The following is a 17,440-nucleotide window of genomic DNA, read 5'->3' on the forward strand; positions in this document are numbered from 1 at the left end:
TGAAAATAATTTCATTGCACAATAAGAATATCATAAAGGGTTCATCATTTAAGACCCTTGTTTTCTTGCATTATTCTGTTTTACCTGGAACAGCATGAATTAAAGATTTGAAAAAGTTTTAAGAATAATGTAGTCTTTTTTATTGGCTATAAATTAACAAATAATTATATTCTTTATTCTGAGGAGGTTTTACTCTTCCAATAATTATAGAATGAAAAATAATTATTGAACATTTTTTACAGATTTACGCTTCCCAATAATTTAGCTACCCATAATGAATACATTAAAATTCTATGATTATACATTGAAATTCAATCGGTACAGTTTCATAGGGTTCAGTAACGGGTCAGTGCCTCGGAGCTCCGAGCATGGAGGGCCCTCGTGTGAAAAGACAAAGGAAATTTAAGATTGGGTGACACAATAAGAGGGAAATTCCATTATTATATGATTCCTCTAAGGCTCTCAAGTCTCTGGTTTCATAGCATAAATTAGAAAAAAGAAACATTATTAGTAAGAGAAATTTTCTGAAAATTCACCATACTATGTTTCTACCAGTATGAGTGAAATAAAATAAAATCACTGGTAAAAAAAAATACTTCTCTTAGTGAAGTTTTAATATAGCTTGTCGGGTAATTTTGTAATTTTACATTGTTAATATGAAAATTGGGCATTTTTTTTCCCTTGCGATTTATCGTTTGAAATGATAGAATCAATGACAAATCTATGACATGACTGGATTTCGAAAGCCAATTTGGAATATTTGAATTAGTTTTACTTAAAAAAAATGAATTCATGCGCAGTAACCGTCTTTTCCACTGAGAAGCCGTCCCTGTAGAACAGCGGTGGGCATTAAGTCGATCGCAATCGACCGGTGGACCGTCAAGACCTTTTGGGGTGACCGCTTCTACTAACACCTATATCGCGCCTATTAAAAGAAATATATTCATGGAATACCAACGAAAAATTTCAAAAATATTTCTGACGAGTTGTTTTAAAACGGATATACATTAAACAAGGAGAAATATTATACAGTTATTATTTATGAAATAATAAAACTTCACTCCGAATTCGAGGGGATGATTTCAAGAATTTACTAGACTAGAACCAACTGTTACATTCATGTGTTACTCATTTGACAATGTTGATGCGAAAGAAAAAGCTGAAAATATAAATTATGTATTCTCTTTACCTCTTGAGGGAAACGGAGTTTTTCTCTTTTAAAATGGCGTCATTTTAAAAGCACGTAATTCAGAAACGAAATATAACTTTTAGAATCTAATGGATTAAGTAAAGTATCCTAATTTTAAAAAAAAGTTGCCTATCATTTAACAACATTCTTTGACTCTATCTAATTGTGTGAATCTGCATTTTCAACGATAAATACAATTAAGATAACATATCGTTCCTGTTTCACAGACGACCACTTAGAATCAGTGCAAGATGAGCAGTTATTAATTATATACCGAGATATTCAAGATTCGTCGTCAGTATCTAGACTAAGTCTTCTACTAACTATAATTACGAGAACTAAGTTTAGATGAAAATGATTTATTTTTTAATGTATTTTGAATTGTTTGATATTATTAATATATATTTATTCATATATATTATTATATGATTATATATTTGATATTATCATTCGATATTATATTTGTGGTTATTATTGATATGTTTGTATCGTGCTATTATTATTATTATTGTAGCTATATAAGTAAGTACATATTCCGTATTTATTATTAAGTTATAATAAATATTATGTACTCATTTTTTTAGCTTGCCTTACCTACGCCACTGAGTGGACCGCAATATCTTGAAAAAATTAGAAGTACCCCGTACTCTGGAAATGTCTGCCAACCCATGCTGCAGAAAAACGTACTAAAACAGGGGTGGCGAACCTTTATGAATTTAAAGAACCTTTTTTTTTTAAAGAAATGTTTAATGAGGTATAGACGTGCCGTCAAATAATTTTGACTTGTGATTATTGGGAAAATAATAAAACTAGATACTAACAACTCAAAACTCTTTAATTATTATGAAATAATACATTTTGCACTGTACAGTAGTAAATGTTTTAGTTATAAGTGTAATTCAAATTAAAGTAACATTAGTGTGACTTCTGTTGCTAGATGACAAATAACTTACATTAGGATTGTAAGATATAACTTTAAGCAAACTGCATGATGGATTGGGAGTCATCTGCCAAACGGTTTCTTTAATGTTATTTATCTCTGTAAATAATGACTCTCAGGCATAGGTAGATGAAAATAAGATTAAAATAGCATGAGCCAGCTACTTCAAACAGTTAAATGTGTTTGGAATCGAATAGCATGTTTCCAAAATTTCGTTCCTGGCATTTTTACTTATATTATTTGTTAATCTTTCTGTTTCAATCAATTCTAACTTTTTCATTTTTTCAAAAAATTTTTTGAATCCATACTGAACTAGATTGGAAATCAATCACTTGTATTTCAAATTCTTCAATTTCCAACCAATCGAATTGGATCAAGTTCAGTTTATTAAATGAAGTCACATGCAAACTGTTTTGATCGGTGGCGTGCCCAAAATATTGTGCAACCCAAATATATGCAAACCAATGGCACGCGTGCCATTGGTTTACCATTCCTGTACTAAAGTAAATGCACTGCTTTTTAAAATCACCTCAATCTTGTTCTGTAATTATTCTTATAAGAAACAAAATCCTAGCATTGTTTAGATGTTTTCGTGTGTTCTGTTGATGTTTACAATATGCATATCGGTGTTAAGTATAGAATAAATATGTGTCTATGGAATCCCAATGTGACTCATTTTTCCAGATTTTCGGTATGAAATGTATTTTCTGAAAGCCGTTGAAACAATTGGTAGATGAGTCAGAGATCAGAATCTTTATTGATATAATTGAAAGAGACCTTTTACTATGATATTTTACTTAAAAACCACTTTATTGTTAATGTCTCATTTCCGTCTAATCATCTCTAAAACTAAAAATAAGAGAAAGTAAAGAAAATTGAATGCAATTGAAATGTTTGGAAATGCCTGAATCATTTAAACTCGATCGCCTTGAATATCACTCTAATAATTCTTTCTAATTACATGTAATAGCAAATTATCCAATTATTTTTTGAAATAGTTTTTTGGCATATATGTGTGAGATGAATTTGAGTGTTAAGACATTTCTGAGCTGTTTACTTAGGGAGTTTCTACAATGTGTTAATTTTTCATCCATTCACCAAGAACTCTTTCGCATGTAACTAATGAATGACAGTCCTTATTCTTGTCCTGTTGGTAAGACGCTATTTTCCATTCAATAAATCTATTTTTATTGAAAATTCACAAATTTTTCTTAATTCAGTATGCAGGAACCTTTAAAAAATGCACCGAAATTCACTGACATGAAAGAATTAAGAATATTTCCTGTTTAAAAAAACAAAATATATTTTAAATAATCTTTGTTATTTTATATAATATATTGTTGTAAAATAATATTTGTGATTTAAGGATGTCTTAATGTTTAATGAAGAAAAAAAAATTTCGGAAAAATTTTGAGTGTTTCAGAAACTTTTACCCTTTACAAACAGAAAAATATAAATATGCTATTTCTACTTAGGTAATACATTTTTTCTTTTTTGCTTGGTTATCAGTTGGAAAAGTATTTTCTCTCTTGCATATGCCTTAAATAAAGATTTGCTATGCATTAAATTACCAATTTTCTTTTATTCTGTAGTTCTTTTAAATGCATTGCAAAAATTAATTAGCTATTTTTAGGCTGAGTGCATAATTATGCATTTCACAGAAAATACTTAAAAGTCAAATAATTTCAAAAACAATTTAGCTAAATTGCACATCTTATAAAATATCAAAGAGAATATCTTGAAAATAAAAGAATACTCGCGATTAACATTTTAAAGTAGTGTTCAACTCGCATTGTATGAATTAAGGTTTATTGTGAAAACTCCTGTTGAATCAATTATAATTTAATAGATTCTGAAATGACGGTAGAAATATTTCCCAATTAAATAAGTCCGCAGAAAAATATTTTCCGAACAATAATCCGACAAAATTGAGTTTCTTCTCCTTTTTCTTTTTTAAAGATAACACGCACACACAAAAAAATCAGCAACAGAGCTTTGAAAAGCGATGAGAATATCAGAGCCCTGACTATTCCATCCAGGGTCTTTGAACCTAACCCAATGATCAATTAAAACTCGAGCTCACAATCAATCGAGGAGATGCGTGAAATCAATTGCGAGCTTTTCCTAGGCATCACAAAAGCATTATTTTCCAGTCGTGTTATGCGACAGACTGCATAAGGTTTCATATCGAAAGCTTCCCTAACTTCCGTTTCTTCTCCCTAAAAAACATATTTATTCAGCTTCGTTGAAAGCACCAAAGGAATGCGGAGCACATTCTTGACGATTTGGCTACAAATTTGGCGCCAGACAGCCAACCGGTAGACAGGGTGGAGGAATCTAGATGCCTTGAGTCCCGTATGACCACAACTGCTGGCGAAACGAACGTCTGCTGCAGCCAGAGTGACGCGACTTGTTTTGTGTTTTTTTTTAGCAAGTACAAATCTTACTACTGGTTTACAAAGGTGACGAAGAATTCTACTCACAGTCCCTAAGCAGAAAAGCATTGTGTTATTTTCTGTCGCCGCAAGCAATTATATACGTCCGATGATTTCTACCGAACGTTTGGGATAATTACGAAAGTTGACTGATTATATTTGTTGACAGAATGTGGGCTTGCGTATAATTCCACAGGACTGCTAGGTGTTTTATCGGCATTCAACCGACTGATCAGTGATTAAAAGGTAAGCGTGTTTGATTGTGTCTGTTCAGTTCTATTTAGAATAAGATTTCTTTAAACGGAATTAGCTTTGTGGTCGCAATGGCGTACTTAAATTGAATAGTAAGAAGCAGTTACAGGGAGAATAATGAGAATTTTGTCGGTTTCTTAGCTTCTTATGTTTTACATTTAACAATGGTGGAAGTTACGGAATATCTTTCAAATATGAAATCTGAAAAAAAAAAGCATCATTTAAATAATTCTTTAGTTAATTTATTACAAACATTTTGTTTAGGAAATATTTAGTTTCCTTTATTTGAAAAATTATCTTTTATTAGATTTTTTTTTTTTTTTTTTTTTTTTTTGTATAACGACGAGAAATAATTAATCAAGAATTGTGTAATATTAATCATTCATGTTTTATTCCTTTTCTCCAATGTTGTGTTATTATTATTATTATTTTGGGAGAATTTTTCTTTTACTATTTTTCATTTCTATTATTTCTAAATAGAAAAGCTCTAAAAATATACACTGATTTTAGATCAGTGTATATTTTTGCTTAATATATTAAAACAATCACAAACACTCCTTTAAAAAGGATTGCATAAAATTTCTGTTTTGAATATTATTGAATTTTGAGTTTCAGAATATTACATTACTTGAGAATGGATTGTAAGCCATTTTTCATTTGTTTTTGATTTCTGTAATTCTCTTGAGTTATATATTTTTTTCTTGTACGCATTTAAAGATTTCCTTAGTGCTGCGGCTTTTCCCTTTGTAAATATGGCAGATCCTTACCTTACAAGTCATACTGGGTCAAATATTTTCCCCCATTGTAACACATGTTAAAAAGAATGAGAAATTTTAGTCTCTGATTTCTTTAATCAGGGCACTTTAAATCGAGCTTGTTGCATTGTAAAGCACAGAGCTTTCTGGATGAAATTGCAAAATGATAAAAATCTTTTTTTTTTAATAGAAAGAATAACAGCTGCCTTCGGAAAAAAAAATATCGTAACTGACATTATTGAATTCATTTTCTTGTCTAGGCGTCTTCCATACATTAATTTGCATTGTTTTAATTACATAGTTAAATTGACTCTTGCATTTCTTTCATTTGCTCTCTGTATGTTGATGTGTGTTTTCGGTAAGAATAAAATTGATTGGAAATGGTAAGAATTTATTGGAAAAGAATTTCAAATGCAAAGTTTTAAGAAACAGTTAATATAAATTCTGCTTCATATATTTAAGCAGTTTAATTGTGTCTTGTTGCCTGAAGTTGCAACAATATTTTTCATTTAAAACGAAGAGTTAAGAGTATACATTGAATCTTGAACAAAATATTTTTAATGAGCTTTGCAAGTCTCTCCCAAGAGCTAAACTAGATATTAGATATCCTTAGACAAGAACTGTGTTCAGCGTCCCTTTTTACTCGGAAATTTGAAATATAGACCACTGCCTTTCAACCTTTGAGCAGATGGGTTACAAATGAATCTTTTAATTCTCCCTAGTTTGCCCCCCCCCCAAGATTCTGTTCCTTTGAAGTAGTTGGAGAGTACTTCTGAAAAAACCGAGTTTTGAAAAAAGTACTTAGATTTAATTCTATAAATTATTCCCGAATCTTTATCTACTAACTATGCAATTAATTTCAGAAATAGAAACAATGAAAATTAATAAAATATTTTCGGATTTTGACTAGAATTTTATTGATTTAATATTTTTAAAAATATCTACATAATGCATTGTCCTAATTTGCTATCGTAAGCCTTTCGTTTAAGAATGATTGGAATTCATTCAAATGGCAATTTTATAAATGAAGATTTATTCCAAATATCCAGTTATTCTTTGGGATAAAACTCGCTAATATTTTAACTATGTATACGCAGTTCGGACAAATAACAGAAAGAACTCAAATTGTTTTAAGTTTATACTATTGTCGTATCCTTTTAAAGAAGTTTAATAATTTTCTTTTTATTTTATGATTTAATTTCTGATGAAAAGAAGTTTTAATTAATTTTTTTTTTATTTTGCTCATACTTTAATATATTCTTGGTTGATTGATTGATATGTTGGATTAGCGTTTATCTTGACTGTTTTACCATAATTAATTCATTTCTTATAGTATAAAATTTTAAAAAAGATATCTGTGCTGTTTCTTAAACAAAATGTGTACCAGTTTTGAGCTCGTTCTTGACTAATATTTAATCAGAAATAAATGTTTCGATTCAAACTGCATTATAATTCGTGAGCTGTAATTTGTTGCATACATATATCGTTTCGAAATAACTGTCTACCTCCCTCTTGAAGCCCGTTTCTTTTTCAACATTTCTTCCCTTTTTATAAACAAATCTGAAATGCAAGATTTTTTTATCTTGTTCATCTGTTTCATATTAAATTCTGAATTAAATATCAAAAATTTTTAGCAGCTGTTTTCAAATGCTCGAAATATATTATAAATTTGTTCAGTACGAATAGTGTATCAAATTCCCAGCTATATTGCAAATATGTTTGATATGTCATTTTCATTTAATGTGTTGCTGGTTCCAATTTTTATTATTCTGAAAGGAAAAAGCTGAAAATCCTTGAGATAAATGTCTAATTGTTGTAGAGAAATTTTACCTTTTGTTTTTAGCCCAAAATGAACCAGATTTCATGAAATTTCCGAACTCTCTAAACCGGGAATAGGCAGAGATATTGAAAACGGGGGCTGAGATTTTGTTTTATGGATCTTGTGGAAAACGGAAAAGATATTGGAAAATGAGAATGGAAAAATCCTGAGAACAACTCCAGTATTTTTAGCATTGCATAAATTTTCTCTCGGTTTGGAAATTTAAAGAAAGAGACTAATTTATTTAAAATCAGTATCTTTCTTTCTTCTTATTTCTATCTTTCTTATTTTTTCTTTTCTTGTTTTCCTTATTTCTATCTTATTTTTCTTTTTATCTTTCTTAGTCGTATTGCAGTAAATATTTTTATCTATAACTAAAAATTTCAATGTATGTTTATAAAAAATGATAGAAGATTTATTTATTTAGCATTTTTTTCTCGGTGTCAAATATTTAGAATTTATACGAATCTATACGAAATGACAAGTTTCAAATCTTGTCAGCTGCATGGAAGTTCTATTTTTTCTCACAAGTTTGAAAATTCCTTTGCTTCTACATTTTTGCAAATAACACAGATTTCAATTGAAAACACTATTGCGATTGAATTTATGCATATTTTGCCTATGCGTTAAAAGTAAACGTACAAAATGAGTAATAGCAAAACCACGCTAAAGAGTTTTCGTGGAAACTTTAAATCCAGAATTGTTATGCAGTTATGGCTGTAATTATTAAATAAAAGAAAAAGAATAGTTTTATAGATCTAAATGTAATTAAATGTGACTTTATCAGTAATTTATTAAAAAAAAAGGGGGGGGGGCGCTATTTTAGGATAACAAAATTATTTTTTAAATGGGGATTCGTAATTTCATTTAAAAGTAATAGTAAATAAAAATAAATGTATTATTATTTTGATGAAACAACTTGGATAGAAATGAGTAGCAAAAGGTAACCTGAAGATACTGAATTGAATAATGTTGAAATATAGAACAAATTATTGACAAATTTGCGCCAAAAGTTGATTTTAGAACAGATTTATCAAAAATAAAAGTCTTTATTTTTGTTAATATATGTTTTTTTTTTTACATCAGCATACTATTTATAATTTTATTATAATACCACATAAATTTTTTATATTTTCCTAGAGATTAAAAATAAACATCCTTTTTCACACATTTGTTTGTTCAGAATTAAAATCCTCATCTGCACATTTGTTTCTTTACATAACACAACTGTATATTTTGCAATTATTTATTTTCTTTCCTATGATAAATCCTGTAAATATTAGAGTTCCTGTAATATATATTAATGAATTCATAGCAATGAGTGAACCCTGAAAGCAATCAAACTTAGATCCGAAGCTAGCTTTTTTATTGGAACTATAAAGTCTTTTTTTCATCTTTTTTTTGTGAATGTTCCCGAACTCATCATTGGTTTTGACTATTGAACTTAAGTCTCTGATGAGTGCCACATGTTATCTTCGGAGGAAAATAAAATGCGCATCAGCAGATTATCTTCGTGCCTACTTGCAGATTTTTTAATCTTTCATCCAAGAGCATTTGCGAATGAATTCGTTTCGAACTTTCCGGTATTGTCCCTTGCACGACTCAGCAATTCCAGGACGAATAGCAATCGATAATCTTCTCTTCAAGTTGCTCTTTTCTCATTCAATAAACGGAGAATCAATTTTTCCAAAACTGCAACCAATATTGCATCGATAACTCGATTAGACCAATGTAAGAATATTTGATGCTTTTGATCCCTATTTTATTTATTATACCTCATGCCTATTTTGTATTTCATGCACCCTTTATAATTATATGCAAATTGAAAAAACTTTCTACTATGATGTAAGTTATAGAAAACAATCGTTTCTGTACTGTCGATTAATATCTTATATATTATATGAATCACTAAATACAAAAACTGGCTTACGGATAAAAAAAAAGAAGTTAATAAGATTCGTGGACAAACATGAATAGGCCTAGTGATAGCATATACATACAATAGGCTTAGCGATGATATGCATGCAAACCTAGAAAGGTTACATGTGTACCAAGATGAAAAATATTGCTCTGTAATATCTAAATGAACTAGGTTGATGAATTCTGTCAGGAAAAAATTCATTTTCGAACTTTACAATTAATAATATAAAGTTAACGGTATTAAATTAGATGACAGAATCTTTTCATGTTTTTGATCCATATTTTATTCATTTGTTCTTCCGTATATCTGTTAGATTGAAAGACTAGTGGCGCACTGAAAAATTTTGTTTTACAAAAATAATTTTCAGTTTCTTTACTTAAATGCCATTTATTAGATGTTTTCCATAGACTGTGTTCATCGTTGGTTTCTGACTGTCTGTCAGAAATTCTAAATCTTTTAGACATCCCCATAGCTATCTGCATATATCAACTTATTATATTTCGCATACTCTCAGACATTAGCGAATGCTTAGCAGACGTAAAACAACTCATTTTTGTTGTAAAGCAATGAAAGTTAAATGCAAAAATGTTAAGCACGATTCTGTTATCAAGGCTATGATCATATCCATGATCGCGAAGCAATGGAAACAATAAAAGGTAAAAGCACTAATGCAGCAAATTACTAAATTGCTATTACTGTACTTTTTTTTACACTCAGTTGGAAATCTTTTGAGTTGCTTCACCATTGAATCTTGTGTCATGTAATTTTATCAGTGTTTATATATTTTGAACACCGACTCTGCTAAAATATTTTCTCCTTAGATATTTATTGGAATTTTTTTAACCTTTTTTGACCTTTCAATGCATAAATCATAAATGAAAAAACCTAATTCAGGCAACATAGTCACTGTTGCCTCTTGCGTCAGTAAACACAAATAAACACATTATTCCTGAAATATCCCAGATGTCTTTTTAAAAACTTCCATACAATATATTCTGGGAGAAGTGCGTGCAAGATGAAATATGGCCGACAAATCCTAGCGTGCTCACAGTAACAGGAGAGCTATTTTCGCATTAAAATTCGTAGGAAATCATTATTTAATTTTTATGATGCATTTTCTTTCTATTTTTTTTTATTCGCAAATGAGTAGATTTGATCCAATTGGAAGGCTTTTTAACGTCTTTTCAAACAATTTTTCTACTGAATTTCATTTAATTAAATAAAATTATTAGAGGCAATAAAAATGTTAATAAACATTGAATTTTAGGTAATTTATTGCAATATATAACAAATAATTACAATTCAATGTGTTATAAAATGGCGTTTGAACTTAAAAATGATAGCACATTCTTTCAATCATTTTTTTTAAACATTCGTTTTCCTGACGCCGTTCTTATTGTAAAATTATTGCGGAATTTCTTGTTTTGATTAAGGTTTCGAATGAATAGTAATTAATTAATCAAATGAATTTTAATTAATTAAAAATAAGTTCAATTTCGAAAATATTGCTACACAAAAATGAATTTTGTACCGTTTCAAAATTAAAAACAAATCGCCTCTTTGATGATATCAGTTTAGAGTCGTTCGATTTTTTGCTGAATTTTGGTAGTTTTTTGTTAAAAAAATGTATATATATATATTGCGCAATTTCCAACAGTAGATTACTTTGTTACCTGAAATTCAAACCGTTTTCATTGTTTCATCAATTTTCTTCCATTGTTGAAAGTTAAAAAAAGATTAACTTTATTTAATACTTGTGTAGTTTACAAGAAGAATTAAAAAAAATAAATAAATAAAGGTACAGTACTTCGAAATTTCGAAGATATAGGAACCGGACATTTGCGGTTTTAATAGTGCTCTGGTTATAGGGTTAATCTCCATTAGAAAAGCTCAAAATAAATACAGCGTATGAAAGAGACTTAAAGTAACATGATTTTACCGTTAGATAATTTTGCGGAATCATGAACATGAGGTTATATCTATAAGATTTAAATAAAATTAAATATGACCAATATTCCCGGCAAATTAGCTGCTTGCCAAAAGCGACTACCCAGTTAGCACAGCCTGTAGCGAGCGCAATATTGTACAACATTGTATGATATTATATAATATTATTCAATATTATATATTATTCAATATTATATAATATTATTCAATATTAAACAATATTATACAATAGCGCGAATATTGTTTTATATCATAAAATATTGTACAGTATATGTGTGTTACTAGGTTAGTAGATAAATCAATACGAAACTGATAAAATAAAAATGATTAACCTAAAATCAGTCATTTACATCTTAGGAGTGTGTTGAAATGGAAAACTGAATTGATCAGTTTATTAAAAGTGGAGCCTCATAACGTGCACTGTATAAAGCTGCAAAATATCTAAATTTGCCTCTTCAGTGGCTTTCTTAATTTTAATTAATTTCAGACACGATTTGCAGTACCTTTTATATTGCTGACATGAAATTTAAGCGAATTGTAATTTTTAAAAGAAGGATGATGAAACACTGCTTTCTTTTATCATTAAATCAAAACAAATTTTCGCTTTTAATAACATTTTTGGGTTGGAATTCTCTCAGTAACTAGTCGCAGCGACTAGTAGATAAATAAAAACAAATGCATTTTCATCTAATGTTATCAAATCAAATTTCATCTAAATGGATATCTAAATTTGACACTTCTGTGGCTTTCTTAATTTTAATTAATTTCAGACAAGATTTACAGTTAAATTTTTATTGTTGACATAAAATTTAAACTAATTTTAATTTTGAAAAGAAGGATGATAAAACACTGCTTCCTTTCAGCATTTTCAAAATAAATTTTCCTCTTTTAATAACATGATAATATTTTTGGGTTGGCATTCCCTCAGTAATCAGTTTGATTTAAAAATAGTTGCCCTGATAATGTGAGAACTGACGCAAATGAAGCCAAATTTTCACCTTCATTTATTCTCAGAGCTTGTACCTCATTTTAGTAATTGATTCTGAATTTAAAAGGCTCCTATTAATTTGTTTTTCGTCGTTATTATTTGCATCTCTTTTCTCGTTTATTTGCTATAAATTTCTCTAAAAATAGCTTACTTTCCGTATTATACATATGGTCCTTTCTGCCTCGTTAAAAAAAAATAGAACATTTACACATTTAAGTTTAATTAAAACTCTTTTGCCATGAAAACGAGACTGATATTTAATAAAAGTGCTCTTCTTTGAATTCAGTACGATGAATCTGAGTTAATTAGAGGTTTATTGGCGCTCATGCACTTCTTTATATATTGAGCCAGACTAAAAGGCAGCTTTCCTTTTTCATAAAATAAATTAAATCAAATTAATACTCCTTTTTAAGAAATCGAAAAGAATTAGTTAGATTTGGAGATATGATTATGATTACGACTTATAATTATAAAAACAATGCATAAAGTGAAAAGGCGTTTTGTACAAAAAGCTAAATGCCAAACTATATGGGCTGCTGAATTTTAAAAGTATTTACGATATTAAGTTTCTGATGTACCAGTATATAAATTACAATAGTAAAATTTTTGATCTCTAAAGCTCGTTTTTATGAGGAAATTATCATCTTACCTTTGATTGTAACGTTTCGTATTTTCTATTTTTCTCTAAAATCATGTTTCCTTCTTGCAAAGTATCTTCTCGAAAATCCGATCAGGATTAGAACAACTGAATTCATATTTACTGTGGGAAATGTATATAAAAGATAAAGTGAAACAAAAATTAATTCACCTTTTTTCTCAAGGTTGTAAGGTTATCTTTTAATAATAATTTTAAAAAATAACATCGGTTTAAAATGAATTTCCTAAAATTTTGATGCCTACAGATTAAGCGAAACATTTTTCATGTAAATTTACTTTGATTTAAAAAAAATGTGGAAAAAAAAGGGAAATTTTAATGGAAATGGAATAAATATAGATATAAATAAGATAAAGCATTTGCATATTAAAAATAATTAGGAAAATCAAAAACCAACCCCTACCCTTAACCATTGGTCCGATTTCTGCAATTATTATTTTATAAGAAAGTTCATAATTTCTAAATTTGTTATAAATAGCCGCCAGCCCATTATTGAGAGAAACCTCAAAGCACTACTTCTCTGTATATTCTCTAAGAGAAAAAAATGACGACACAATCCCTCAATTCGACCCAGCATATCGATTTCTATTTAGTTTGGAAATTTATGACGTTTAGGTACCTCATTAAAATGACTGCTTGACTTCCTCCTCCCTCGAGTTTCGAGAGAGATTTAAAATGAAACATTGTTACATTTCTGAGCTTCAACAGTTGTATTGATTCCACTCATTTTATTCGTCAGTTATTTCACCATTTTACGTTTATAACGATTCAGAATGTTCTATGTTTATTGTGCACATATAATTTAAAACGATACTCTCTAAAACAGTACAGTTGTGAAAATATTTTGTTTATTAAAGATAGTTAGCATGACTAAATAATTCTGTTAATGGAGTGAATGAACAATGGGTCGTCGAATGACGATTGTAAATAATAATATAAAACATTAGTAGACAAATATTACAACAGATGGTAATACAATCAGTCTTGATCAAAACTGCTTTACACTGTGAACTTATCAACACGATGTCATGATCTACAACGTGTAAAAAATGAGCTAGTTAGAATGACGAGTGTGAAATGTTTAGTATCTTTTTGGTGTTTTAAAATAATTTAAACGTATATATAATTGATGCATTTATAATATTAAATGAACATTATAGATTGGTCTTTAATTATTTTTTCCTTTACAAATATTACAGATCTATCTAAATGGCGCTGACTCATTTGATTAGTTTCCAATATTGGCTGAAGTGTAAATGCTTATTCGGGTTAGGTATTTCGGTTCTCTTACTTAACCAAAGGAAGTCTTCCTAATTTGTATTTCCGTTTCGAGTACTAAAATAACAGCAGTCGTCTAACGTTCGATTCAATTAAAAGCACTTTTTCACCTACATTATTAGAACCATTAGCATGTTTTTGAACAGAGCGGAAGTGAATCCAAGCGGGATATAACTACTCGCTGTTGGTGGGTAACAGCAGGACCACTACGACTTCATCTTCAGGATAATTCCATGCCAATAATTCTTTCATGCTTAAACTTATTGCACGGTGTTTGAAATCGTTTACATTAGCATGAGGAACATATATCAAAGCTCTGTTTCAAAAAGGAAAGTAAGTGCTAGATGAACTCACGATGATAATGAATACAATTGAAGACATAAACATTTTAGCTGTTTATTTCTTCATGAAGTGGTATATACAGTAGTGGCCTGAATTGTGGAAACCTTTTGAAAAAGCACCTTTTTGAAATTTGAAGGCTCATAAGAGCAATTTCATTAAAAGAAATACCATACAATTATATATCATTTTAAAGATAGCTTAACCAAAAATTGAATAAATTTTTTGTAATGGATATTTGTATTGGGACAGCAGTTATGAGGAAGCAAAAGGAAACTTAGGAAATAATGAAATGTGCGAAAATTCTCACTTATGACAGCTTATACATAATCAGGTAACTTTAAATTACGTTTTGCAATGCCATTCCGTCAAGTTCACCAATGCTTTTAGTTCCTCAGCTGTTATTATTTGATACCATGGTCGGCTTCTTGTTTCGATTAATTGATTTTTCTGTGTGAATTTTTTTATGTATAACAAGTTTTTTTAACCTCCTTCATTAAATTGGGTTAAGGTCTCGGCTATTCTCAAGCCATTCCTATAATAAAATATGTCTTAAAACCAGTTTTTAAATATGCTGGGAACACGACACGGAGCTTTATAAAAATATAGGAATTTGCAATCGCTTGCTTTCCATCTAAGGATGAAATTTTATCCGAAATACACGTGGGCGTTCAAAATAAGGATAAAAATTTAAATATTTAATTTTTTCTTTTCTTTGGCAAATGAAGTCTTCGGAGAAGCATCTGCGACAAATCCAACTCGAATGGGAAAATGCAAAGTAACGACGCTGCTTTGTTTGCACATCAGTAAAGGAAAAGTTTTCTCATCTTAACTGGAATGCGAATTGGCAAATATGATTAGATACAAATGGAATTCAATATCGTCATGCGTCAGATTCCTTGATGAAAGTTTCATTTTTGAAAAAACTTCTTTTTCCTGTTAATGTTGCGTTTTCTTTCAGCAAGTAATACGAATGTTTTGAAATCACTTATTTTGGATTCATGCTGCGTCGCAATTTTTTATATTTAACACATTCTTTCTCGAAACAGTAACGCAAACACGCGTTTATGTTCATTATGCATACCAAGAAAGTTATTTAAGATATTACTTGTGGTGTAAGTACTTCTATTATTAAAAATCTCTGAATTTATTTCATAACTTCCATTTTTCATGACTGTTGAAACAACGTATTATTATGCTGAGTCACTCGGTTTTAGTGGAAGTATTGCTTATCATCAAATTTTTACTGAATTTGATTTGATTTGAATGAATCATTTTATGGGTAGAGGAGGATTGAAAATCACATGCATGATATGTAACTAACGAGCAGATTTTTCTGCTGATTTCATGGGAGTAAATTAAGCATTCTCTGACGACTACTGCCCCAATATATATCTCCATTAAAATTATACAATTTAAACATAATAAACAGCATTTAAAATTATAAGTCGAAAATTCAATGGCAGAAATCCAACTAAACCGAATAAAAGATCATGATGTTGTCTGTCAGACTGACAAAAATATTTATTTTAAATCGGAGCTACTTTGCAATCAAGAAACCTAAAAGTTCTCTTTAATTTAAATTGATACCCAAATAATAAACATCTCGACAAAAAGATTGAAACGTAAACCATTATGGTCGAGCCATTCTTTTTGCGGGGGTCAGTTTTGTATTTCACTCTAAAGAGTTGAGCGAATAAAAAAAATTATTCCCTGGCATGATTCATTTCCATTGTTATTGTGAAGCTGTAAAGAAGTCTGTCAATAATTGCTCTGCACCAGCTATGGTAGTTTAAAAGACTGCATGACAAATTCATCAAGTCCTTCTCTCTTCCCCTGACTTTTTCCTGTTTAGTCTGCTCAAAATTATATTTAAAATAATTTACAATAAACTAAAGTCTTCCATTAGAATGGTACCTTTTTTTGTGATTATTTATAAAATTTTAAAAAATTCTCTTTCTGAATTGCGAATGCCTTTTGATGTTTCTCTTCCAATATTACTTTGTTCACAGTGGTGAACATCTTACTACGCAATTAAGTCATAAACTGTAGAAACATTTCTTTTTTCAAAACCATAGTGTTGTGCTCAGTTATTACTTTTACTTAGGTTGTCATCTAATGAGTCTCTTAATGTGTAAGCAAACAAACAACAGAAAAAAAAAGAGAGAGAAAATCCTCCTATCGAGATGACAGAGCATTATTTCTACTCTATCGATCCTGCCATTAATGTTTTTCGTGGCATTTTTATTTCAACTTTTTCCGGAAGCTAATGAGCTTCGTTTGATCGACGATGACTCGACCCAATTTTAATTAAATGCAAGCTCTTGGGATTTAAAATCCGCCATCATTCTCAGGAATGTGGATTTGACTTACTCTTTTTCCCTATGAACCTTAATAATTTTCCTGATCTCATCCGTCGCTTTGGCTTGGAGTAGATTAATTTTTAAAATAATGGCGGCACCTGGTGACCTAGTTTATGCATCAGATGAATACATAAATAAATTTCATTTCAATCTTTTTCTCTTTCATTTCATGTTTGCTATTATAATTTATCTAGTCTAGTTTTAAGCATTAAATTTGAATAGCTGTTTTATTCTGAGAATCAAAACAGGAATGTCAGGACAAATCTAATCCAAATTTTTTAGCCTAGTTTTTTCAGGATATTAGCATCTGAGACTCTTCATTTCTAACCGTCCATAAGCCAATGTTTTCTGTTATACTATATCCTTCCCCTTTTAAATATTTTTTAAGGTAGTATTTTATTTTTACGTAAAAGGATTGCCTTGTTTCATTTCCAATATCTAGTTATATAAGAACCAAAAATAATAATGGTTATAGATCTTTTTGATCGCGGGTTTTACTGCTGATAAAACCTTTAAGCAACTGAATGTCTTGGTTTTAATAGGACATATATTTATAGAA

At 29.5% G+C, this 17,440-nt stretch overlaps 1 protein-coding gene across 2 annotated transcripts in view; it reads left to right on the forward strand.

Annotated features, from left to right (window-relative positions):
- Positions 1–4,481: 4,481 nt before the first annotated feature.
- LOC129958224 (catenin delta-2-like) overlaps positions 4,482–17,440 on the forward strand; it is a 136,772-nt gene continuing 123,813 nt past the window's right edge. Inside the window, exon 1 of one of the 2 annotated variants that reach the window (XM_056070511.1) lies at positions 4,482–4,810. The gene's annotated coding sequence lies outside the window, so the exon portion shown is untranslated. The remainder of the gene's footprint in view (positions 4,811–17,440) is intronic. The other variant, XM_056070510.1, reaches the window with a different exon arrangement.

The sequence above is a fragment of the Argiope bruennichi genome, chromosome X1 (assembly GCF_947563725.1).
Source record: "Argiope bruennichi chromosome X1, qqArgBrue1.1, whole genome shotgun sequence".
Lineage (NCBI taxonomy): Eukaryota > Metazoa > Arthropoda > Arachnida > Araneae > Araneidae > Argiope > Argiope bruennichi.